The sequence below is a fragment of the Ursus arctos genome, unplaced genomic scaffold, assembly GCF_023065955.2.
Source record: "Ursus arctos isolate Adak ecotype North America unplaced genomic scaffold, UrsArc2.0 scaffold_32, whole genome shotgun sequence".
Taxonomy (NCBI): domain Eukaryota; kingdom Metazoa; phylum Chordata; class Mammalia; order Carnivora; family Ursidae; genus Ursus; species Ursus arctos.
Window position 1 is genome coordinate 21,694,182 of NW_026623008.1, and position 26,648 is coordinate 21,720,829.

A 26,648-nucleotide genomic window follows, 5' to 3' on the forward strand; every position below is an offset into this window, starting at 1 on the left:
CAGGGCCCTCCCCCTCCTTGCCAGCCCTACTCCCGATTCCCACTCTGTCTCCTCCTGGGACCTGCAGAGGCTCCACCGGCCCCCCCACCTCCCTTTCCTTCTCCCACTTAACAAACAGCTTCACTTAAAAAGCCATCTGGGAGGATGGATGGCACAGACGCAGTTTGTAGAATAAGTTTTCAGGGAGAAGAGCCAAGAAATTAAAGGCACAGCACTTAGGATGCTACTCTTATGAAGCCCCATAATTCTGCTGGAGGATCATTTCTGTATTGTACATTCATCCCTCACCCCTCCGCCCGGTGCTCAGGGCTCTGTTCTCTCTAGTCCTTAGTGGGCCTGCTCCCACCGCTGGCTCCCTCCCTCAGGTGAACCCCACTCTCTCTCACCAGGGAGGGGCTGCAGCTGAGGCTTTCCTCTCTGAGCCTCTCCCCTCCTGTGAGATCCCTGCCCCACCTCAGGTAAGCTGCTCACCGCCCCCTCCCCCCCGAACAGGAGTCCCAGGTGAAGCTTTATCTACTTCTGGGGTCTCCCAAGGCAGACGTGGGGACAACAGGTGGATGTCCTGTGAAGGAGAGATGTGTCCCCAGTTGGGATGCCTGAGTGGCCCTGGAGAGGGGTAATGAACTCCCCGTCTCTGGAGGTGTGCAAGGAGGACAGGTGAGCACTCAGCAGAGAGATCACCAAGGAGGCGAACTAACCTAGAGGCTAAGAGCTTGGGCTTCGAAGCGAGAGCTGTGGGCTGAGTCCTGACCATCTTCAACCTTCAGCAACAACTTACATACACCAAACCTCCATTTCTTCATTTGGAAAAATCAGGCAAAGTAATAGTTTCCACTCCCCAGGGTTGTCATGGAGACAAAAGGACATGATGTGTGCAAAGCACCGGGGGCAGAGCACGTGTTGTGTTGTCATTAGCTGGGATGGAGGGGCTGGGTTGTGACACCTTGAATGATCTAAGATTCCAAACTGCTGTAGTTTTGAGAAGTCAAAGGCTCTGAGATCCAATCATTCAATTATCCTAAGAGTCTAAGATTCCCTAGGATTCTAAGGCTTTAAGAAATTATGATTTTGTTATTCTCCTCATTTAAGGCTCCTTAGGAATCAAAGCGCTGTGTGATTCCTGGATTCGCATTCTAGACCCATCCTTCCATCAGCGAGGCTTGTCCCCGCCACAGGCTGTCTGCTGCTTTGGGAGCATTTATCTCTGTCCCTCCTCCTCTTCACGTCTGTATCCCCCACTGGCCCATCGTCACTTCTCTGGGGACCCCTTTTGCTAATTCCAGGCTTCTCCACTGCATGTCGCAGTGCCGCCGACTCGTACGCACATCCCCAGCATACTGTCTCCTGCCCTTCCACCCTCCCCGCCAAACCCCATCTTGGGAATCTTCCCCCACCTTTGAGGCCAAAGTCAGAGGCAGACCTTCCATGAGGCTTTCCTCACCTCCCAGTTGCAATGAACACCCTTTGCCTCTGTGTTTTGTGCAGATTTTGTTTAAATCATGATTATAGCAGTTATCAGAGTTTTAACTCATTATTGGAGAGAAACATCTGCCCTTCCTCCACTTCCAATGTCCTTTCAAGACCGTCCATGCTCTCCAAGGAAGGCAGCAGCATGGACCTGACCGCTCAGAGGCGGGACGTGGATGGGCCGCTCTTGCTGGTGGGCAGGGGCAGGGCACGGAAGGCAAAGGTGCTGGACCCGCTCCCTCCTTCCCCCTCCTCTCTTGCTGCCCGCAGCCTGGAGGCCAGTCAGCTCTGTGGACCTCGCTGGGTGAAGCCAGGGTGGGTGTCCCAGGTTCTCTCCCTCACCCTCCTGTCTTCTCCCTCCCCCTGCGTGAGCTCACTGGAACCCGTGGGCGCATCTCCGTCCATGTGCTCACAGCCCCAGGGCTCTGCGTCCTGCCAGCCCCCTGAGCCGTGACCCACAGCGAGGGGCTCTGAAGTGCCTGGCACGTCCCAAGGGCTAGACACACAGTGCCAAGCTGGACAGGCTGCTCGCCTCCCGGCCCTTCCCTTCTGGGGTCTCCTGTAGCCTCTGTCCTTTGGGGGTCCACTGCCTCTTGCCCCATGTGTTCAAAGCCGAACCCTTCAGCTCCTCCCCACCATTCTCATCTTGGGGGTCCCCTGTGGCACCTGCTCACCCAGATCAGAGAGAAGGGGGGCATCCCTGACCCTGCCCCCCTTACACCCCAGGACCCGTCAGTCCTGACCAGCTTTACATCTTCTAACCTCCAGACTCCCCCCGCTAGACCACCCAGCCCATCTCAGGCCCCGGTCATCTCTGGCCCAGATGACCTCACACCCTCCCACCTTGTCCCTCAGCCCCGCTGCTGTCCCTTCGTCCATCCACCCTGGGACCCCAAGACTGCACTCTCCTCCAGCAGCACCTCTCCCATCGGGACACGAGGGGACTAGCCCCAACCACACAGTCCCCTTCCTGATGGACCAGAACCTGCTTCCGGGGCCCGCGTGGGCCTCGTCCCCGGGGCCACTCTCCTGAGGGTGAAGCGCACGGCCTGCGTGCATACGCTCAGAACCACACCGTGCGGCTGTCTGTGGGATCCAGAGCCTGGCCCCGGGGGCTGGGGGTCTGCACACTGCGTGGGAGGCTGCGGTGCGGCTGCGCCCAGGGAGGGCAGGACAGGAGGGCTGGCTCCAGGCTGGGGCAGGGGGCAGGCCCAGCTTTTTCTGCCCCAGGCTCTAGTGCAGAGATCGAGCACTTGTCAAGGTAGGGGGTAAACTAATTTCATTTTAATGTGACTTGATTTGTAACTTAGATATTCAGTTCACTGGTCCGTGAGCCTCACTGGGCCTCTGGGCCCGGGCTGCACACATGTCGGGGCCAGCCTGCACGGCACCCTGGCCAGCAGACAATGATCGTCCAAACACAGCACAGTCCCGTGATCCCTGCCCAGCGCGCTCCATGCTTCCCCAGGCCTTGGGACGGCTTCCGCGCGCCGAGCCTGGCTCACGGGACTGGGCGCCGTGGCCCTCCCTGCATCTCCCACCTTCACCTGGGCACCAAAAACACACCGTGAAAACCTCAGACTACGCACAAGATGCTGCCCATTCCCACCGCCCCCAAACCGGGCTCTCGAGCTTGGGGGGCAGCAGGCTCGGGGCTCACAGACCTCACTGCCTGGAGGGAGGGCCGGGAGCGGGCCCTGCGTGGGGTTGGGGCGGTTTGGAGTTCATTGTATCCTGAGGGTCATGGAGTCTTGGCTGCCACTCAGAAGCCAGCAGCCCCTGCATCCACACCAGCATGGCCAACCCAGAGCCCACCTGCTGGGGAGGAAAGAGGGATGTGGCCAAGGCCCCAAAAGGCTTTGAGGACTTTGGCTATATGAGGAAGAAGCATCCGCAGGAAGTCGAGGCCCATGCCGGGTACTGTGGGAATGCTGCGCCCCTCAGGGCCTCAGCGCTCCCATCCAGGAAAGGAGCAGATCAAGCCGAGGCCTCTAAGGGTCTTTATACCCTCAAGTCCTGGGCCCCCAGCTCACCCCCAGCAGCCCATTTGCAGCCCCAGCAGCTCTGGTCTCAGCCCAAAGGCACTGAGCACAGCTTTGCCCTTCTCATCTCTGCTGGCAGGACCTGGGGGGGGCAGATGAAGCTGTTCCAGAAGGAGCCCTGGTGACCTCATCTGCCCTGGGGGTCTGACACGGGGAGGGAGAAGGAGGGCCCCACCCCGCCTGGGCTCAGGGACACTGGCTATGGAAGCCTCAGGCTGACTCTGGGCCTCTGCCTCAGGGCCAGCCTCTCCAGCCACCCCGTTTCCGTGGCAACCAGAGCCCTCAGGCCAGGCTGAGCCCCACCCCCCCACCCCCTCACCCCACTCTTGCCAGGGGGAAGGGACAGCCTCAGGGTCAGCTTTCCCTTCCAGGGAATGTGCCCTCGTCACAGAGGAGCAGGTAGGAGGAGGGGATCATTACTGCTGGGCCTGACTTGCCGTCCATAACCAGTTATGCGTTGGATTGATTACAAACCCAGGCATCCATCCTCTGCCCCTGCTTGTTGCCAGTACAAATCAGGGAGGTTGCAGAGCAGGGAGATGGGTCCTCGTGTACTTTTGCAGCCTACGAGCCCTAACACAGCATTCACCTCCGCCTGGCTCTCCCTTCCTGGTTCAGTCCGCATCCTGTTGGCTATCCTGACCCTGCCCTGTGAGCCCCAGGACCTCAGGCCCCTCCCCCACAGCCTGCCCAAATCGGAGCCCCACCGTGGCCTGGAAACTGCTCTGCCGCCTTGCTTCCCAGTTGGTCGCCATCCTCAGGAATTCAGGCTTTTATCCACAGTCCCCACCCCACGTTCCTGCTGCCCCGCCCCTGGCCCCCCCAGCCCATGGACAGCCAGGCCTCCCTGAGTGTCACTGTCATCCCTGCTCTTCCTCCTCCCATCCCTTCTTGCCATCTCTCTTGCCAAGGCACTGGTCCACACGCTCACTGCCTCCAGGCTCCTTCCATTCAGGAGAGGAGACCTTCCTGAGTCGGACCCTGTGGCTCACCTCCTTCAGAGCCGGGGCTGGCTCCTGGTCCCAAGGTTGAGGCCCGTGCTCTCTCCACGAATGCGCATGCTGGGAGCCCTGCTCTGTGCCAGGGGCTGGAGCCACAGCAGTGAAAAACACCAGCAAAGAGAGTCTCTGGCCTTGAGAAGCTTATCTTCTACTGGGAAAGACGGACAAGAAACATGGAGTTCTAATGTATTTCGTATGTAACAGGGTGCCAAGTGCGTAGGAGAAAGGCGCTTACGGAAGTCAGGGGGCTGCGGTCGAAATGAGGGTGGTCGAGGAAGGACTCACGAAGCTGATGTTTTTCCAAAGCCTTGCAGGAGATGAAGGAGGGAGCCATGGAGGTATCTGAGGAAGGGCATTCCAAGCCTAGGACACAAAAGAGTGCAAATGCCCTTAGAGGCTCCATGTAAATATAGGCTCCAGAATCCCCTGAGTTAGTCCTTCTCATTACCCTCCCACGGAGCTTCCAGTATGTGCTTGGCCCCTCCTTCCCTCCTCTCCTCTCCACTCTTCTCCACTCCTCACCTCTCCTCTCGTCTCCTCTTTTCCCCCATTTCCCTTCCCTCTCCTCCCCTCCCCTCCCCTTCCCTTTCCCTTTCCTTCCCTTCCCTTTCCTCCCCTTCCCTCCCCTCCCCTTCCCTTCCCTTCCCTTTCCTCCCCTTCCCTTCCCTTCCCTTTCCTCCCCTTCCCTCCCCTCCCCTTTCCTTCCCTTCCCTTCCCTTTCCTCCCCTTCCCTCCCCTCCCCTCTCTTCCCTTCCCTTCTCCTCCCCTCTCCCCCTTTCCTTCTCCTCTCCTCCTCTCCTCACCCACCTCTCCTCTCTTCCCCTCCCTCCCCTCCCCTCCCCTCCCTTCTCTTCTTAAACATGCACGGTGCATCATCAGAACTAGTAATTACAGCTCCCATCTCTGGCTCATGCCTCTCGACTCAGGGCCTGAAGAAGGAACTGTTTCATATTTAATCAGTATTAGTTCTGGAATGCTCTCAGGGGAGTGGGCTCACTTCAGGGCTGTGCAGTTTAATTCTCAGTGAGGCTAATTAGATCAGGAAAAGAGCCTGGACTAGGACAGGGCTGCTGTGGGGTCACCCGCTAAACAAGCAGAGAGGCAGAGCCCCTCCTGCCTCCCCCTGCCCCCCCCCCATCCTTAGGGCTCCAACCCTTGCCCCCAGGGGAGCGCAGACCCAGATGTCCTTCTCAAGTCTTCGATGACTGCCGAATCTCTGGGAGGAAGGGGAGCACCGATGTTCAGAGGGGGAATCAGTCACCTCCATTAGAGTCCTCCTTGGAAGGTTCCAGAGCCTCTCCTGCATGGCAGGGGGGTGAGGGACACATGGGGGCATCAACAGAGGGGCAGCCCCATCCCTTCTGCTGGTGAGGACAGGGCTTTCCCTAACCAGCTCTCTTCCTCCTCATTCTGCGGAATTCTGCCTGTTTCCACGGCCACCGTCATCAGCTCAGCCACCAGGGCACAGCGGCCACTGGGTACCAGGCAATTTAAACACAAGATTGCAAGCCTCGGAGGAAAACCTGCAAGAGGGTATCATTATCTCCATTCCTCTGATGAGAAAATCGAGGCTTAGAAGATAAAATCACTCGTCCCACCACCGATAAGTGGGGGATGGAGGACTGGAACCGAGGGCGGCTGCAAAGCCTCCCATCCTGGCTTCCAGCGCACCTGCCGGGTGAGCCTCGGGCACATTGCCATCTCCAAGCACCCGCTTCCATGGCTCTCCTCATGTGACTCCCCCAACAATGCCGCAGCCTGGTGGTTATATTGTGTCCATTTTTGCAGATGCAGAAACGGAGGCCAGCCGGGGAGGGGAGAGCTCTGTTCATCTCTGAGCCAGTCAGACTCAGTGGTGGGGGAACCTGGCCAGGTCTGTCCGGCACTGCTCTCCCCTCTGCCCCTCTGCCCCGCTGAGCCCTCTCCTTTAGGGGAGCAACCAACCCCCTCCCCTGGAGCTCCCAGGGACAGATGGGTTTGCTCAGGGTTAAGGCAGACCCTCAAGTTAATCACAGAGTGTCGGTCGTCCACGCACCTGAGCTCAAAGAATGCGCTGCCATGTGACACACATGGCCCGGGTCCCCCCCCAGACATCCAGGGGGTGGAGCTTCTCCCTGATGCCCCCCCTTCCCTCTTTTCCCTCTGCTGAGGCACACAGAACAGGAGTGGCTTTGTGGGTTCTAGTGCCAAACTGCCTGGGACGGACTCCTGGCTTGGCCACGTACCCGGCCTGTGCTGTGTGTGGCTGGGCCACGGACGGGGATGGGACCTGCTGCAACAAAGTGTGGAGAAGACAGCGAGAGATGACACATGCTCAGCCCAGGGTTCCGGAAACCATGACCATTCAGAGCACAACAGCTATTTCAGTATTTGTGTTTGGTTTGCTTTCTGGGGTCCACTGTGGAGGGTTAGGCGAACCCCCAAGTCCTTGGCCCCAGCTCCCGTGCAGTGAACTTGGGGAATGTGGCCTTGGTCTTGGAGTCAGGCCGCCACATCCAGGACAGCTGCGATGATCATATACGTGCCGGCATGGGCTCTACCATAGTTCTCACGTGACCTCGGGCGTTCCTCTCTCTCTGACCCTGACGCTCCATCTTTCCATGGGAAAGCTGGACTCGAGAGATGATCTCCAGGCTCCCTGCCACGCCTGAGACCCCACTGTCCCAAGATCGGTCTGAGCCCCCACCCACAGAGGAAGATGAAGCAGCAGAGAGAAAATCCACCCAGAAGAGAGGGGGCAGGGAATCCCACGCACGGCTGCCGCTGCTCTCTAGCGCGAGTGCGTGCTTCCTCTGCGCTGGGCACTGTGCCGAGCTCCGTACAGGCCTTGCCTGGCTCAAAGCAACGCCAGTTAGGTAAGGACCATTAACATCTCCATTTTGCAAATGGGGAAACTGAGGCCTCATGCCCAAGGTCACCTAATCCAGGAAGTGACATTGATTCCAAAGCCTGTGTTCTTGACCACTTCACCATGGGTGCTGTGCTAAGAACTTTGAACTTTGCTGTGACCATGGGCATTCTGGATCCTACTTTTGGGATGAGAAAAACGAGGCCTGGGGAGGCTAAGCAAGGTCACGCAGCTGGTGAGAGGTGAAACCAGGCTCTGACCATGTTGACTGGATTCCTAATTCCAAATCCTTCCCACCGACGTCCTTTGCCTCCCTTACTATAAGCCACCTAATAAAGCCAGAGCTGGGGTGGGGTGCAGTGGGTGTCCCTTAGCTGCTTCACAATCATTAGGCTTCTCCCTCCTCTTCTTTCTCCTGCCTCACCCCCATGGCTGTCCCAAGTACCCACCCTCTTTTGACAGGTGATGATAGGAAAATGGAACCCCTCCCCCCCCCACATGATCTTCCTCTCCCTTGTTCATTCCTCATGCCGTGTGTCATCACGGGGCTCTGCTCTGCCTCCCCTCCCACTCTCCCCCAGTCCCCTCTCTTTGGCCCTGCAGGGATCCTTCCAGACCATCACCTGCTGGCGACCACTGTGGGCCACCGAAAATTACCATTCAATGGTTGATCGTCACTGAACACTGACCGCCATTGGCCACCAGTGCTCGTGCTGGTCGCTGCTGACCACCATGGCTTGCCTTTGACTGCCACGGGTCACTGCTGACGGTCCTGTTGCCGCTGGCCATGCCTGGCACCCACGTCTTGATTTTCTGTCCCCTCCCCTCTCTACAAATCACTCTTTCCCTTTCTTAGTTCCCCTCCCACCTCTCTGATGGATTAATCATGGCCCACTTTGCTGGCTTCTCAACTCATCCTCACATCCACTGCTTTTATCATTGTGCTCTTCCTCACACACCCTTGGGACAGTCCTAGTGACACTCATGACATCGGCTACTACCTCCAACGCTGAGGGTCCCCCACCTCCATCTCCCGGACCGTGGACGGAGGGTTGGGGACAGCTCTGTCCCTTACAAACGTGAGGCCTCGGGCAGGTTACTTCCCCTCCCTGAGCCTGTTTCCTCACCTGTAAACAGGGGGAGATGATACGGTCCTCTCTGAAAGGACCCCTGTGATCAAGCAAGGTCACAGATGCGGCTCTGACCAAAGGCCTGGCACACAGAGGTGCTCAGCACAGGCTCGTCTCTTTTCTTCCCGCAAGATTCCCAAGCTGACAGTCCTTCACTGAAACTTCTGCCAATCCCTCTGGGTCCCTGGAGGAAGAGGGTTCTGTTAGATGCGGTGGTCGGGGAAGGAGGATATCATTCTGGGGAGGTATGAGGATGGGGAGTGGGGTACGTGGATCTCTGCAGGAAGAGCCTTCCAGGCTAAGGGAACAGCTAGTGCAAAGGCCCTGCAGTCAGTGTGGGCTTGGAGGGTTCAAAGGAAATTGGGGAGGCCAGTGTGGCTGATGGAGTGAGCTAGGGGGAGCACGGTATGAAATGGGGATGGAAGGGTCTGGTGAGTTTGGGGACATTAACTTGAGGGATGTGATGGTAGGGGATGTCACTCCCTAGGGGTCAGACAGAATGTGACTGGGGACCTCCAAACCCAAGTCCAACCAGCCAAGCTGCTGTTGGAATGTCCATCCCCTGCAGTGGGGGTGGGGGACTGTCCAGAGTTGCCCCCATCTGCTCCCCACACTCTCCCCTCAGTACCATCCCGGCCCACTGGGAAAGAGGACAAAAGGAGTCTCACTGGGAGAGACTGTCAGTCCCACCCACCTGGCTCCTAGCAGGGCCTCAGTGATGCCCAAGCCCCGCAACATTGGGGGGGGATGCCTGGCCCCCGGGAGAGGAATCTGTGCTCCCTGGTGTGGTATACATCGAGAGGTGGGGTCTATGAAGGCCATCCCTGCGTTCCTGAACCCACAAAACCCAGCCACTCACGTCTGCTGCCCCTGCAGGCCTACACTGCCAGGAGATCTAAGCTGCTTGCTGTTTCTCAGCAACTTTACTGATCCTTCTCTGCCTGGCCCTGGGCTGACCACGTGGCATCTAGAATTGAGAGCACGCGCCCCCTGCCTTGTCCAGTGAAGACCGTGGCGATCACATCACCTTGTGAGACTGGGAATGAGGCTTCAGCTCTGTGTGGGTCGGGAGAGGGTGGGCAGGGATTGTTTTCTCCAGCTGATGCCCCACTCCAGCCACAGTGCCAGGGCCTCTGAGCTCTTGAGGGCCTGTGAAAATGTGTGAGGTCTGGAAAAAGTCATGGGATTAAAATACAAACAGGAAGTTGCGCCACTCACATTGATATGTGTCCAAGAGTCCCTTTCTGCTCTGCTTGGCTCCCACATGGTTACCTGTGCGTGGATTTAATGTGGGATCCGATCTAATACATGTAATCTCATGGAAGAAGGAGCTTCCAAAAGTAAGAAGGCCTGAGGCTGGAAAGGTCTTAAAAGAACAAAGGTGGGGGAGGGTGGGGAGAGCAGGGGCCAGGGATGGGGAGAGCAGAGACTTCTCGGAGGAGGGGAATGTGGCTGGAAGGCTGCAGAGGCTTCTCCAGCAGAGGGAAGGGCAATCCTGGCAGGGGAACAGCATGTGCAAAGGACCATCCACCTGCCAGGGCCCGAGGAACAGGGACCACTCACTCTGCCGGCAGCAGAAAGTGGGGTGGGGGCGGGGAGGGGGGCAGCACAGGTGTTCCCTTCTTGAGCCTCTCTCCATTCCTGGCACCTTCTTCCCCATCACTAAGGCCCGGCCCCACCCTCAGCCTCACAGAGCTGGGCCAGGTGGCGACCCCAAGCCCGCTGGGTCTTCCCAGTGACCACTCAGGCCTGACTTCAGATGCCTGGTCCTGGGAACCCACGTCTGCTCCCGGCATCAGAAGCAAAGGTAGGGGGTGGGGGAAAGATTAAAAAATGTAGAAACACAAAACCAGCCCAGACTGTTTTCACCAAATTTCTAGAAAGGAGCCAATTTCTACTTCTCTTTCTCTCTCTCCTCAATGTTTCAGCTGAAACAGCCCACGTGTCTCCTTTAGGGAAAGACAAGCAGTTGAAAGCCTAATTTGGGAGTCACACCCCTTCTTCTGCCCAGCCAGAAAAAGCCTTCAGGCTGGTGATGGGAGCCCTGCAAACACCCAGCTCCCTGGCTTCAGCGCCTTCCTGGAGCCCCTAGAGGCAAAGCTGGGGATTTACTGGCACTGGATATTCAGTTAATGCAGCGGGATCCTGGACCTGCATCCCAGGTGGAGGGCAGATCGGAATGTGTGTCCTCACCTGGGCAAGTCCGGGCTGTGGTCCTGTGCACAGATGCAGAGTAGCGGGCAGGAAGGCAGACGCCAGGCCCAGCCACCAGCCCCTCTGGTGGTGCTGTGGTTCCGGGGGAGGCGGGGCTCTGTGCTCCTTCCAGATCCAACCCACGGATCCCGCAGGCCCCCAGGTGATGCCTGAGCTCCCACCATCTGCAAGATGTGGTTTTACCTTAAATGTTACTAATCCAGGTTGCCTTTGCAAAGTACACGTTTTTTCCAACCTCAGGAGAATGAATGGAGGCTTTTCTCCCCGGAAGGCAGGATAAATGAGCACCTGGGAAACCTGGAGATTAAGGGGCTGCTGAGAAAGGCAGCAAAGGGGAGCTGGAGTGGGGAGGGCTCCGGACAAATGGCACCACCTTGCCAGGTGGTCCGGGGGAAGGTGCTGAGTGGGTGAAGCCCCCACCCCATCTCTGTAGGCACGGGGGCGGGGGGAGGAGGGGGTCTCCATCACTAGAGGACAGGGTTGGGACAGGCAAGGCAGGAAGAATTGTGGGACAGCAGGCTTGGGACCCAGTCCCATGTAGCCGGACAAAGATGCCGATCTCAGATCAGGAGGGACTCTAGTCCAGGCTGGCCGGCCTCCTACACAGCTGCTGGCTCATCTGTGTTACGGGGCAGGTGAACTGGATTAGTCGTACGACTATTAGTGGAGCTCACAGTTTACCCATGCCTGGCCCTGGGCCAAGCTCGCTGCAGTGACAACGCCTTGAATCCTTGCAAGAACCTAGCAGGTGCAAACCATTACTGTCCCCAATAAAAAGAGAGGAAACTGAGGCACAGAGAAGTGAATGCCCAAAGACATCAGCTAGTGAAAGTTGGAGTCACGAGGTGACGTTCAGGGCTTCTGAGATGTTTCAGATCTGGTGTTTTAATTCGAAAAATCCATAATTTAATGATGCCATTAATCTAAGGTGTTCTATTTCTCACATTCCCTAATTCTAGGCGGCTTCGAGTCTATGATGCGATGCCAAGTCTAAGGATCTAAGACTCTGCTGCTCTAAGATTCTCTGTGTCTCATATTTTATAGGTAACACTAGGGATTATTCAACACCAAACAGCGTGTAGCAGGGAAATGTTTGCCCTTACTTCCTCTGGAAGAGAGAGGTGATCTCTGCTTCCAAAGGTCTCAGCTGTCCCTCCTGGCCCCGGCCCTGGAGGCAGGCAGGGGAAGCCAAAAACTTTGCTATTTTAGGCCCATTAATCTGAGATGTTCCCAAAGGAGATGGTTGGGTGCCAATGTATGGGGAAGGAGGGGACTGGCCCAGAAAGGGGCCTTCAGGGGCATTTTCCTAGACGGGAGCTATCAGGGAACCCTCCCCCTTGCAGTCTTCACAGGGCCTGGGGGCTGGGGGTGGGGGTGGGCAGGTCCTTGGAGGGGAATGGCTACAAGGTGTGTCCCTGGAGGTGGGTCCTAGGTGAACAGTCCTCTGCCCTCCCACCTCCGGGACTGGATTCCTCTGTCTAATTGTCCTCAGAGTCCCCGTCCCTGTCTGCGGCTGCCTTCCTCCTCCTGGGTTTATGGTCACTGCTCCTCTGCCTGCTGAAATGTCAGCTTTGAGGGCGGAGACCAAGCCTAGGCAGACCTGAGGCCAGTACTTGTTCTCTGAATGACTGACGTCTGAATGGTACCCTTGTAGCAAGACTGAGAGTCAGTCCGGCCTCCTCCTGCCCTCCCCCCACATCTGATCAGTGGCCCTAAAGAGCTCTGGGGTCCCCTCCCCCCGCAGCCCTGCACCCCCTTTTGTAATGTGCTCAGTGAGGGCACAGGTTCTCTGCAGCCAGGGGTCAAATCTGCCGCCTACTAGCTGAATGACCTGGGGCAGTGACTTAACCTCTCTGTGTCTCCTTCTCTCTATAAAATAGAGGTGGCAATAATCCTCTTAAGATTAGTGAAAGAAATAAATGTCTAAGGTAGTCAGAATATTCCTGGCAAACAGGAAGCCCTCAGTAAGTGTTAGCTGCGACTATTAATATACACTGTGAGCAAGATCACTGTTAAACCTCGTCTCCCTAGAGCCTACAGGAAGAGGCCCAAACCTGTTCCCGGTCTGGCCCTTCTCTGCAGCCTGAGGGCCCCCACCATCTCTTGAGTCACACAGAACTCCCCTCCTCCTGCTTTTTCTGGCCCCCATGCCATCGGGCATGCTGTTCCCCCTGCCTGGAAGGCCCTCCCATCAGCTTCCCCTGGCAAACTCTGACTCTGCCCCATGAATCAGCTCAGACCTCACCTCCTTCTTGAACCCTGTTCAGACCTCCCCTCCCCCACACTCCTCCCTGAAGCTCCCCCTGGGTTGCCAGCACCTTCTCTGGGCTTCCACAGTAACTGATACATTCCTGTCAACTCTCCAATCACCCAGCACTAGAACCCTCACTGTCACTCACATACCCCCGGGGCAGGGACTTCCGCCACTGTCTTTCCTTCTCTGTGTCCCTGGCCCCAGAGCTCCACGTGGCATAGCGCGGGTGATCACCAGTGATTACCGACCAGATAAACCAGGCAAGGTGCCAGGGTCTAGGTCCCGAGTGATCCGCCCCGACTGCCCCTGCCTGAGCCTCGGTCTCCCCATCTGTGATAGGGGTGTGCTACCCCTGTGGGGCCCACCTCCCAGGAGCTCAGGAAACGCTGGCGTCCTTAAGCCCGCGCCACTGCACAGGTGTGCAAGGGAAGGGACTCTCTCATTAATTAGGCTCCTCAGTTCTGGCACCTGGTCTTTGGGGAGAGGAGCCGGGCTGGTAATGAGGGTTGTCAGGGGAGACGGAGACGGGGCTGCAGTGGACACCAGAGTCGCCCCAGAGCAGCGGACCCCGAGCTGGCTGCGGGCGGCGGAGGGGCCCTGGGACCTGGCGGCGCAGGGCACCTGCTCCAGGGGCAGAGCAGGACCCCAGCTCTCCAGCGGGTGTGGCGACCCCGCGGCGGTGCCGGCTCCGGCCCCAAGGTGGCGCTGCAGGCTCTCGCAAGTGCCGCCCAGCCCGGAGTGGCGGGTGCCTGGGCAGGGAAGGGGGCGGGAGGGAGCAGAGGGGAGGGGAAAGGAGAGAGGTGGGGAGGAGGAGGAGCAGAAGGAATGGAGAAGAGGAATGAGAGAGTGGCGGTGAGTCCAGAGGAGGGAAGGAGAGAAAATGGGAGGGGAGGGGAAGGAAGGGGAGGATTGGGGAGAAGGGCTTCTTCCCATGCAGGGGCTGGAGGAGCCAGATCCTGCTGGAACTCCGCCCCCCACAGGCCCCCATGCCTACAGAGCAGTCACTTTGTCCCTTAACTCCCCCCCACCCCCCACCCCCCCACAGGCTCCCCAGGGCCCTCAGGATGAAGTCCAGACTGCACAGCCCAGCTAACCCATCCTCTGTGATCTGACCCCAGGGCACCCTCAGCCTCCTCTTTCTCCACCTTCCCATCCCCCGCTTGCACCCTAGCACCCCAGGCCCATGCAGGCAGAGCCGCCTGCCACTTCCAGGGGGACCCTGCTCTCCCTCTCTGCCAGACCTTTGCGGGTGCCAGGTTGCTGCTGCCAGTACTGATCTTCCCCCCATTTACCCTCCTCCTGGCTCCCCCGCTTCTGCTTTGGGTCTCAGCATGACCACCTCCTCCCAGAGGTCGTCCCTGACACTTGTGTCCAGGGTCTGGTTTACCCCTGGGCTCCCTGGCCCTCCTGCCTCTCCCCCATCGGGGCACTGACCGCTCTGGGTTGGGATGGATTCCTCTGTTTCTCCAGCCAGTCAGGGGCCTCCCTGAGGGCAGGAACACACCTCGTCTCCCTGGGCATCCCCGGGGCCAGCCCAGGGCCTGAACAGAGTGAGCAGCAGAGGGTGTTGGATCGATGAGGGGCGGAGTGTGGGAGCAAAGGAAGAGAGCTGGGGAGTAGGGGGAAGAGCACAAAGCAGGGAGGAGAGGGATTGGGAGAGAGGCACGGAGGAACCCAGGCCCCAGGTGTGCAGGGACCCTCGGGGCCTCAGCACTGCCAGGCAGTGATCTCCTTCCTGAGGTCAGCTGGCTGCCTGGCTCCGGCCCCCTGTGACCATCTGTCCCTCTTCCTGGCTAGAATGAGGGCTTCTTCAGTCACAAGGAGCAGAATCTGGTTAGTTGCAGGGAAAGGAGAGTTTAGTGTGAGGACCCTGGTCTCTCCTGTGCCAACTGGAGGGGGAGCAGGGGCCTCCGGGAGGGACCTGAGAACCCAAGCTCTGCCCCATCCCTTTCCGCTTCGCTCCCATCACGGTTTCCTGTCTACGCACAGCATCACCCACCGCCCACGGCTTTACCCAGCTTCAAACACCTTTTAGTCCCTAAAGTATGCGGTGTGTATCTCTAAACACACATAAACACACACACACACTTTTTATGAGAAGAGGGGCCAACATCTTAAGAATTTTACTGAATGGCATCATCGAGCCACATGGAAGCCAGCAACACAGCTCAAATTCAGCTCTAGAAGATCTGGCTGCTCTGGCCTGATGCGGGCATGAATAGCCTGACCTCGGTCTCTGGTAATAACTCTAATTACCAGCAAAACTCTTCTCTCCAAAGAGGCAAGGTGTCACAACTATATCCTACTTATTTCAGGTCTCACCTTAGGCACCACTTACTCCAGGAAGCCTTCCTGGATTGCCAACTCCAGATTAAGTATCTCCTCTATGAATGTCCATAGTCTCCTATGCTTCACCTATCATGGCACACAACTGGTATTTACTTGTCTGTGTCTTCCCGTCGGACCACGGGTTCTTTGAGGGCGGGGACTGTGAATCATCGCCAGGGCCTCTTACAGGTGTGATGTGTTCGATCAGCATTTGTTGAAGGAAGGAATAAGTCTAGTGACCCCAATGTATCCACCCACCTCTGCACCTCCTTTTTGCTCCTACCAGCCTGGATCCCTCTGACTCTCTGCTTTCGGCAATATGCATCTGTCCTCTGTCCCCTCCCCTTCCTTGCCCAAGGAAGTCACAAAAGGGCCGGGAGACACTGGAGTTACAAACTCACGAAGTCCCAGATCCATCATTGTCTAGCTGTGTGGCCTTCAGGAAGTTCCCCTTTCCTGTTTGGGTCTTGGTATTTTTTTTTTAAATCTCCAAAAGACACAGTTTGCAAGCAAAGGCAGAGAAATTTAATAAACTATTTAATAACCTCCTTGGCAGAGACAGAGGGAGTTTGTGCAGAACAGGGCATAAAGGGGAGAGAGGGAACTGCAATTAGAGCCACCGAGAGACAGAAGCCGTCAGCAGGTGCCTGCCATTTAGAAAATGACATCTGGACCTCATTTCTCATGGCAGTGACATAGAGGGGGCCGCACAGAAGGGTGAGGGGTGTTTGCTGAGCTTGGGAAGGGGCTGGGGGCAGGGTTTCTGGGGGGATAGGCAGGGTCCAGAGTGCTGCTGCCTGGCTCTGGGGCAGGGAGGCCCTGAATGAAATTGTAGCCGGGCCATTTCCTTGCTTTCCTTCACTCAGCCCAGCCTGGGGAGCCAGACCTCTCCCACTGAAAGGGGTGCCTGAGGCCATTGCAAAGCACCCTGGGTAAGAGGGCAGGGACTGGCATGGACATCCAGCCCTCATCACTGCTCACCCTTGACCCTATTTCTGGAGCACCTGCTCTTGGCCCATGCGTGCATAGTCCTTCTACCCTCTGCCTGCAAGCTGGTCTGGGCAGTGTTCATGTCTCCGTTTTACAGATGGAGACCCTGAGGCTCATAGCCCCAGGTCTTCCCATCCTTCCGTATTCCCAGATTCTGTTTCTTCCTCTGTGTCCACCTTGCTAGGTCACCACGGGGAGTCCCCTGCCCTCTGTGGAGCAGACAGAAAGAGCTGAGGCCGCTGGGAGTGCAGGTGCCGTGTCATGCAAAATGTTTAGCAGACCCCTTCACTCCATCTGTAGGCAGCTGACAAACTTGGCAAAGCTCATCTTCCGTTCCCTTCTCTTGCCATGGTTTGCTATTTGGGGTCCTTGGAGAAGCCCCTGAGTAAATATTAATAATGTGCTGTTGTGTACATTGGCTGAGAAAGAGAATGAATCATTTCCTGCTTCCCTCCTGGGCCCAGAATCTTAACTAAAAATATATTGGATCTTTGGGTAACTTTGATGGACCTGGTGGACGGGGCTGAGCCGGTGCCAGGAAACAGCTTCCTGTTGGTTGCCCTGATGCCTAAAATTCCATCACCCCCAACCGTGCCCGGGTTTCCCTATCAGCACAGAGAGCGCTGGTACCAAAAAGCTTAGGTTCAAGTCCTTCCTGGCTCTGGCATATCCCACCTGGGTGGCCGTAGCAAGTGTTTCCTTTGCCCCTCTGACTCTCAGGGGAGCCTGGGGTCTGCGCCCCACCCAGCATCCGGGTGCGGACACTTCCACAGGACGGGCTCAGCCCATCACCCCCTGCTGTCTGATCGGTTCTTAGTGCTCCGTTTCTGCATGGAAGGAGATCACGAAATGTGGAAGGAAAACATAAATCAAACTCCAGGTTGCCGAGGGGACACAGAGCGAAGGAAGACAGGTGGAAATGACAAGCCAGCCTCCGTGCGCTGAGTTTGCCAGTCCGCGTTTGCAAAGCTCCTTCACACCTGCTTTTCATTTGATCTTTATGACAAGCCTGGAGACCGCAGAGAGCTGCCCCATTGCAGAGACGAGGAAGCAGAGGCTTGTCAAGGGACCCGCCTAAGGCCCTGGTACTGGTGAAAGAAGAGAGGTTTGGGCAGGACTCATTCAAAATCTCATTCTTTCTCCAGCCCTATGTGGTGGCCGGGCAAGATTCACAGGGGGTGGGGGGTAGATCAGGGAAGACATCTCAAGGAGGGAGCTTCTGAGTGCTTCTGGAAGAAGAGAAGGAGCAGACGTGGGATGGGAGAGGGAAGGTGGGGTGTAGGACCCAGGGCGGGAGGCTCTGCAGGTGCCGTCAGCTCGTCCCTGCGAACAGCAGCAGCTGCATTTTCTTGAGCACCTACTACGTGCCGGGACTTTTCTAGCACCTGAGGTGTGTCATCTCATTTACTCAGACGGCCTGTGATGTGGCCACCATCATAGCTGGTCTATGGCCAAGTCGGCATCACACCCAGGTGTGGCTGTTTGCAGAGCCTGAAGGCTCGGCTGCCACACCCCAGACGGAGCTTCTGCCCCCACGTCCCTCCCTGGCTGTGTGCCAGTGGCCAAATCACCTAACCTCTCTGAGCCTCCATCTTTTATCTGTAAAGTAGTGACGATAATACCACTTGCACACGAGGAAGACATTTTCGGTCATCACAATTCTTCGTGAGAGTGAAGCATTTGTCTGGCAGATGCCCGTACGGATCGGAAGCTGAGTCCGAGGACACGGAACCAATTGCTATGAAGGTGTCTGGAGGGATGTGGGTAAAACTGCTCTGCGTGAAGCTGGATCAGCTTCCTCCTGAGAAGGGTGGGGGAGCAGCAGAGAGAACAAAGCTGGCGAGCTGGCCAGTCGGTGTCCCTCCCTTGGACCCCACCCATCTCTAACACCAGTAAATTCAGAATGCTTGGTGGGGGCGGGTGTTAGGAAGGAGACAAAGGGCTAAGCTTTGCACGGGGCCTGGTCTGGGGGGAACGGCCTAGATCCAGGCCTGGGACAGGGCCACATCAAAGGCTGGACTTGGCTGGCTGGGCTTCAGCCAGTGAACCCGTGCTCCCGGTGAGCAGCCAGCCCCAGCCGGCCTCTGGGTTACGCCCACCAGGGGTCTCATCATCCCTCAGACTCCCCAGAGCACATATTTCTGCTCCTTCAGAGGCCAAGCCCTCTGCTTTCACTCCAGACCCCACCCACGCCCCGGCTCATCCCCTTTTCCTCAGCCCCATGACATCTCCACGAAACTGACACAGGGAACATCTCCCATAGTTCATTCAAAAGGGAGCATAAGGGCCCATGTCCCCGCCAACTGCCTCCCGCTTTCTCTGTCCCCTTCCTCTTGAAGGAATGTCTGCATGGCTGGCTCCTCCTCCCCCTTCCATCATTTCTCGCCCGCTACAGCCTGGTCTACCTCCGTCACGGCTATAAATAAGCTTCACATCCCTACATCACGTGGACATTGCTCCCTTGTGGCCTTTGGTCTCTCCGTCACATTGACCCAAGAGATCACACTCTCTTGGGGAAAGCCATGTCACCTGGGCTTCCGTGACTCAGTGCCACTTGTCTGGTTTCCTTTCTACTTCACGGGCCAAGAACCAAGGAGGAAAAGTTCTAGAACTTTCTATAAGCTAAGGATGTCCAGGGGTATATTAGGCTGCCTCTGGAGGTAGAGGGGAACAAGGAGGAAGAGGGACTGCATATATGTGGAGCACCTACTGTGTGCTAGGCCTTGTACAAGAAGCGTTAGCTCCTATTGTCTTAGGGGCTAAGATCTTCATTCCGATTTTATAGATTGTGAAACAGAGGCTCAGAATGTACAAGGGACGACCCAGATCTCCACATAATGGGGTGGGGGTAAGCTGGATTTATATAACGATACCAATAATCCCTAGTACCCTTAATCCAGCATCTGCGGGGTGCTGGGCGGAGCATTTTCTATGAGCTAAGCCATCTTGGTTCTCACCGCCACCAGGCAAGGGGGCTGGGGTTGGCATCACCATTTGAAAGGAGGGAAGCTGCATGCCCCGGGGCAGGGGACTGACTGAGGACACTTAGGAAGCAGGTGAAAGAGTTGGAACTGGGGTCTAGGTCTGTCAGAGTCCGCATCTCTGGGGGGAACCAAGCACCAGGGGATGACCCCTTGACAGGGTCACTGTTTCACGGACCCACAGGACCTCAGGGCATGGGGCCCAATGACAGGGAAGGCCCCTTTCTACTTGAGGTCCCAGGCGGCTCCCCCCAGAGAGACACAATTGCTGTGTGCGCCTGGGAGGCAGCTGCCATCTTGAGTCTCTGGATCGCTGTTTTCAGACAACATCACAATCCATTTCTGCAAAAACACTCATTTCTGCTGTGAAAGCCACTGAGTGGCCAGGAGCACAGACAAAGAAGGAGAAGGCCAAGTGGGATCCAGGTGGCGTTTACTTGGTGTGTTCCCAGCTGGCCGGTGTGGAGCCAGCAGGGAGCTGGGGCGTTGGGTGGAGGGGTCACGGCGGTGTGCTGAGCTAGTCCTCTGATCTCCACTGAAACAGCTCAGTGACGGGACCCTCCTGTTTGTTTGTTCATTTCACAGAAGTTCAGAGAAGTTCAGCAACTTGTCCAGGTTTTACAGCTGGTGGGTGGTGGAGCAGAGGCAAGCCTGGGGCTCTCTGGTGGCAAAACCCACCCTCTTTCCAGGCCCTGAAACAGAAGGAGGGCGGAAGGCGCATTTACTGTGAACATTTACGGAGCCCTTCCTAGAAGTCAGGGGGCTTTGCCTTCATGTTCCTATTCTGGTACGATTCACACGCACCGTGAAGTCATTACTTCTGTCTCTGTTTTGCAGATGAGGACACAGAGTTTCAGAGTGGGGACTCAGACTTTGACCCCAACGTCAGCATTTTTTCACAACAGTTTGGGGGAAAAGGAAGACCCTGGGAAAGGATCTCCTTGTTGGGTCAAGGTCATCAGAGCAGAGGCTGCTGTCCGGGCCGGGGAGGAGGGGCTGGCGAATGGGAAGACAGCCGCCAGAAGAGAGGAAGTACTGCTTGCAAGAGGGCGGCCTCCTCCCGGGGGCCTGGCAGCGGAGGCCACTCCTGAGGGTTTGCTTGCAGTCTGCTGTTGCTGGGTCTTGGCTGGGAGCCCACAGCCCCCTGCCTCCCCACAGGCGGCTATGGGGACACAGGGTGTGCTGAATGAGGTGTAAATGTGGCAGATGGGGACGAAGCCCCAGGAGGTAAAACAAGGTCTGGGCAGCAAGTGGAGGGGAGAGGTGGGGCCCACCATGTAGGGGGCTGGCTGCAGGGGAGGTGCTGGGAGTGTGCTGAGGACTGTGGGAAAGTGGCCTCAAGTGCCCAGCAGGGACAACGGGGCTTGGAGAACTCTGGGTCTTGGTTCAGGAGTCCTGAATATCAATGTAAATGTGGCTCCCAGTGAATGTTTTCTAGAAGCAGCTTGCAATAGTAGTGGGGTAACTGGTGTCGAATCAGAACAGGCCAGGTGTGAGCCCGATTCTGCTTCTAACCTGCTGTGCCACCTCAGGGGGCTCACTCAGCCTCTCTGAGCTTCTGTTTTCTTACCTGAGTGAAGGCTGGGCTGGGCTGGGCTGCCTGAGGCTTCGGCAAGCCTGGACGTTCCAGACCTGCGTCCCATTCACAGTCTGTGGTTCTAGGGGCTTTAGGACTGTGGAGCTGTTGCCATGTTATTGTCGTTTTTTAAATTATTAATTGTGGTAAAATAGAAATACCACAGAAATTACCATCTTAACCTTACTTACAAAGTGTGCAGTTCCGTGGCATTAAATACATCGATGATGTTGTGGAACCATCACCACCATCCATCTCCAGAACTCTATCAATCTTGCCAAACTGACTCTCTGTCCCCAGTAAACACTAACTCCCCATCCCCCCCACCCCAACCCCTGGCAACCACCATTCTACTTCTGCCTCTATGAATCCGATGGCCCCAGGCTCCTCCTATAAGTGGAATCATACAGTATTTGTCCTTTTGTGACTGTCCAGTTAGCATAATGCCTTCCAGGGACCCTCATATTGTAGCAAGTGTCAGAGTTTCTCTCCTTTTGAAGGTTGAATAATATTCCATTATATGCATTCACCACCTTGTGTTTATCCCTTCATCCGTGGATGGACACTTGGATTGCTTCCACCTTTTAGCTTGTGGGAATAATGCTGCTCTGAACGTGGGTGTACAGATATCCCTTCAAGACCTTGTTTTCAATTCTTTTGGGTATATGCCCAGAATTGGAATTGCCGGATTGGATGTTTATTCTATTTTTATTTTTTTGAGCAATCATCATACTGTTTCCTGCAGCAGCGGTACGGTTGGCCATTCCCACAAACAGTGCATCAGGTTCCAATTTTTCCGCAATCTCACCCAGACTTCTTCTTTTCTTCTTCTTCTTCTTCTTTTTTAATAGTAGCCGTCCTAATTTGTGTGGGTGGTGTCTCACTGTGGTTCTGATTTGCGTTTCTCTCTTTAGTTATGTCAATTATCTTTGAAAATTCTTCTTGGCCATGTATAGATCTTTTTTGGAGGAATGTCTCTTCAAGTTCCTTGCCCATTTTAAAATTTGGTTGGATACATATTTTGGATATTAAGTCTTCATATATTCATGTATTTTGGATGTTAACCCTTTATTGAATGTGTGATTTGCAAATATTTTTTCCCTGTTCATGGATTGCCTTTTTGCTCTGTTAATTGTCTTTGGATGCACAGAAATTTTAAACTTTGATGTCTATTGCTATGTTTTTAAGGCGGCTCAGAGGAGCAAAGGGGCAATAATCAAATTCCAATTAATCCTGCCTGATGCAGAACTCCACACACCATTTCGCACCAGTCCCTCCACTAATGGTTCTCCTGCAGGGAAGGGACTAGATTCCATGAGATAAAAATCTAAAACCTGTTCTGTTTGTGGGGCATCAATGGACTGCAGAGAACAGTGCCACCTGTGGCTTCAGATCAGACTGGGACCAATTCGGGCAGGTCGTTGTCCACCTCTGAGCCCCAGGTTGCTCATCTGACACGTGGAAATAACTCCCACCTTGGGGGAGCTGATGCATGTGGGAAAGCTCAGTATCTGGGCCCCATGGGCCTTGCAGTGTGTGTTTGTAGCCATTTACAGGACAGAAGTTTGGGGGAAACTGGGAGAAACTGGCCACTTTCTTGACATAGTCTTCAAGAGGTCAAGGGCTTTCTTTCCACACTCTTATAATTTCAATGGCCTGTGAAAGTGGGTTTATGCAGACCATCCACGTGGTTTCTCCCCTCGGGGTCAAGGAGATTGACATTTGTGTTGTCTTCAGGCTCTCTTGAGCTTCAACCTCATTCCCCAAATGTTAGTCTCTGAGATTTGAGGAATAAATCTGTCTTCTCCCTCTTCACATTTTGTGTGGGAGACAAGGTTTGTTCTTCAAATCCTGGAGAAGGAGAGGAGCGTGGACCATGAGGGCATCTCTTGCCAAAACAGAGGAGGGTGCTAGGAAGTTCCTGGACACAGTATCTATCTTCACCATCATCATCACCATCATCATCTCCATCACCATCATCATCTCCATCATCACCACCACCACATCATCACCACCATGATCACCATCACCATCATCACCATCATCACCACCATCACTACTGCAATCACCCTCATCATCATAATCACCATCATCACTACCACCATAATCATCACCATCATCATCATCACCACCACCATCACCATCATCATCACCATCATGACCACTGCCAACATCATCATAACCATCATCATCATAACCATCATCATCATTATCACCATCACCACCATCATATTCATCATTACCATCATCTCCATTATAATAGTGTTTGACTCCAATTTTTATGTTGGATCACTGACAGCTTGAGGGTCACATTCCTCTTTTCCCTTCTTGTCTCTCAACTGGACAAACTGATAGGATGGCCCATGCTCCCTCCCTTGACCCTGGCAAGAAGTTCAAACCAAGCAAACCACGTCCCATGCCCGGGAACTCTCACCCTGGCCACACCCTTAGCCACAATAGAAACCAGAGCCATTCACCTCTTCCTTTATACAAACCAACTGGAGAGCTTGGGTACATGCTCTGCTCTCCCCAAAAAGCCTCATTATGTGAGTAAAAAAAATCTTTCTGTTGGTGTGTGTATGACATCATTAGAGTCAACATCCAAACCAATCGCGCACACGTGTGTGTGTGTGTGTGTGTGTGTGTGTGTGTGTGTTCATGCACACGCACTTGACCCTACCCTCTACAGGACAATCATGAGACAATGATGCTCACCCTCATCTTTATGGTTTAACTTACTGGTTTGTGCTGAGCACAGCACTTTCCATGGATTATTCCACTTAGTTCTCATGACAACCCCATGTGATGGGTTCTGCTTTCATCCTCATCTTAAAGATGAGGAAACCGAGTCATAGAGAGGACAAGTCACCTGCGCAGGGTCATATGTGAGTAAGAGGGGGAGTTGGGCTTCACATCCACCTTCTTAACCAATGCACTTTCTGTCTTCATGGTGAGAAGGTTCTTCTCTGTGTCTAACTGCTCAGTTCCCTGCTGCAGCCATAGTCCACTTGCTATTTCTGACTTCAGAGGAGCCCATGGGCAGAATACAGCTAGGGATTCCAGGGCTCCCCTTGGCAAAATTTTCCCTTCATCTCTTCTCCTCCCACACTCTCTCCTAGGGGACTCTTTCACTCCTGAGATTTCAATTATCACCTTCCTGTTGGTAATTCCCAAACCCTTCACACCCCAAGGGTCTCTGCCTGCTTCTAGGCCCTCAAACAACAGTCGGGAGCTCTGAGCTCCAGTGCTTTGCTGCTTTGTTGTTGATGTGCCTAGCATCCCTGCCAGGGGGGTCTGACCCCACCCCCCCCTTACACATGGGAAATGGGGGCCCAGAGAAACTAGAGCTAGGGTCAGGGTCATCCCCATCTGGGCTCAGATTGTGCACCATCTCTGCACCTGCTGTCATCCTGCCCACTGACTCTGGGCTCTGTGTCCCCTGGATCACTAATGTCACCGAGCACTGGTTCTGGGCACCCCTCAAAGTGCACTCTGTGGGCTAACTCCCTCGGTCCTCACAGCACCCTCCGGGAGGGGCCGTCAGGATCCACAGATGAGGCGTCACCCAGCACTGACCACCAGGTGCCACCTCGGCGGCTCCACTCTGGCACCTGCTCTCCTAACCCTGAGCTTCACTGGCGCACCTGCTGTGTCTTCTCAGTGTGGCCTCCACCGGCCATCGCAGCATTTCCATCAGGAAAAGTACTCTTGGTCCAAGGGCCACCTGCTCCGGGAAGACTTCCCTGATCTCCGCTCCAAGAGCCCCCATCCCAGGGCAGAGCCCTCTGTGAAAGCGTCAACCTCCCCCTTGCTGAGGGTGCACCCATGTGTCCTTCTCCCCCTCTAGATCATGGGTCCCCAGAGTGTGGCCCACGGTGGCATCCATCAGCCCTGATAAGGATCTTGTTGTGTAATAGGAACTGCATGGCCCTGGGGAGGGGGCTGGTTGGGGGTCTGTGGAAAGTGGGGAGAGCAAACCCTGAGCTGCCTCCAGGCTGGGTTGATGGCAGGGGTTGGGGGATGTAAGTAATCTCCTGAGATCTCTTCCAACATGGGGTTTACGAGTCTGTTCTTTCTGCAAAGTGTGCATTCGAGAAGAGCTGCAGTGGGGGTATGGTGGGAGGTGGGTGTGGAGGAAAGGTGGCTGCAGAGGCAGCAGGGCCAGACCTTGGAGGAACATAAATGTCAGGCTGCACAGTCAAGCCAGGCCAGGCCGATCCTGGAGCGGGGCAGGCACACTGACACTGGCTTGAATGCACCAGAGAAGCTGGGGATGAGAGGGGCGCCTCTACACCCTGCCGGCTGGCCCAGTGCCCAGGTCACACTGCTGGGGGGGAAGCTGCTAAATGGGAACAGCCGATGGGACCTGGCAGGGAGGCCACGAGTGGACTCGAGCCTGAGGGTGTAGACCCCAGTCCCGACTTGTGGTCTACTGAGCCCTTTGCTGCGTTCCCCCTTTGGCCCTTGCCAGTGGAGGCCACACTGAGAAGACACAGCAGGTGCGTCAGCGAAGCTCAGGGTCAGGAGAGCAGGTGCCAGAGTGGAGCCACCAAGGTGGCACCTGGTGGTCAGTGCTGGGTGACGCCTCATCTGTGGACCCTGATGGCCCCTCCCGTGGGGTGCTGTGAGAATTTAGGGATTTAGCCCACAGAGTGCACTTTGAGGGGTGCCCAGAACCAGTGCTCGGTGACATTAGTGATCCAGGGGACACAGAGCCCAGAGTCAGTGGGCAGGATGACAGCAGGTGCAGAGATGGTGCACAATCTGAGCCCAGATGGGAGTGACCCTGACCCTGGCTTTAGTTTCTCTGGGCCCCCGTTTCCCATGTGTAAGTGGGGGGGGTGGGGTCAGACCCTCCTTGCAGGGATGCCGTTACCCTCGGGGCCATCATCTGCCTCTGGTTATCCTAGATGATTCTCCCATCCTAGACCCAGACCTGGGACTTCACCAAGTGGCTTCCCCCAGGAGTCCCTCACCCCCTTGATGGGAGATCAGATGACAGCCCCTTCTCAGGTTCTCCCAGGCCAGCACTTATGGCCAGAGTAATGCATGGGCCCTTTCTCCTGCCCCTTCATAAGCAATAGCACCATTAATATGGGTCCTTGTCTGTGGTCATAGTATTTTATACTCTATTCTCCTACCGAATGGCTTCTACTACTTTGAGCAGATAAAAATGGACATGGCTAAGATAGGGCAGAGAAAATCAATAAGCAATAACAGTTAACATGAGAGTAAATGTGTTATCTCAATCCCAGTAAGAACCAAGAAGGTATCTGAGTTGTGAAATGGACGTAGCTCAGAGACACACCTGAGGCCCCAGGAGCCCCGGGAAGATGCAGCTTTGGGGGTGGGGGGGAGTGGGGGCATAGGCTCAGGAGCTCGACTCGCTGCCCGCATGTTCCAGGGGGCTTCTCAGGGGCCCTCACAAGCCGAGGAGGCGATGGAAGGAACTGGGCTATGAGCCCATGTCCTCAAGCACCTCCCTCAATGTGCTCATGCATCATTTGGCAGGCATTTAGTGAGCACCTACTGTATGCCTGGCCAACATAGTACAATGGATTTAAGAGCGTGAGCTCTGGGATCTGGCTGTCTGGTTCACATTTCATCTCTGCCACTTGCCAGCTGTGTGTCCCAGGGCAGGTGGTTTAACCTCTCTGTGCCTCCGTTTTCCCATTCACACAGAGAGGCATGCTAATATTTATCTTACAGGAATGTGAGAAGAATTGGGGGAGATAATTCATACAAACTGCGGAGATGGATGCCTGGTCCATGGTAAGCTCTTGATGAATTTAGCAATTTTCCTTTTGTACGAGACCC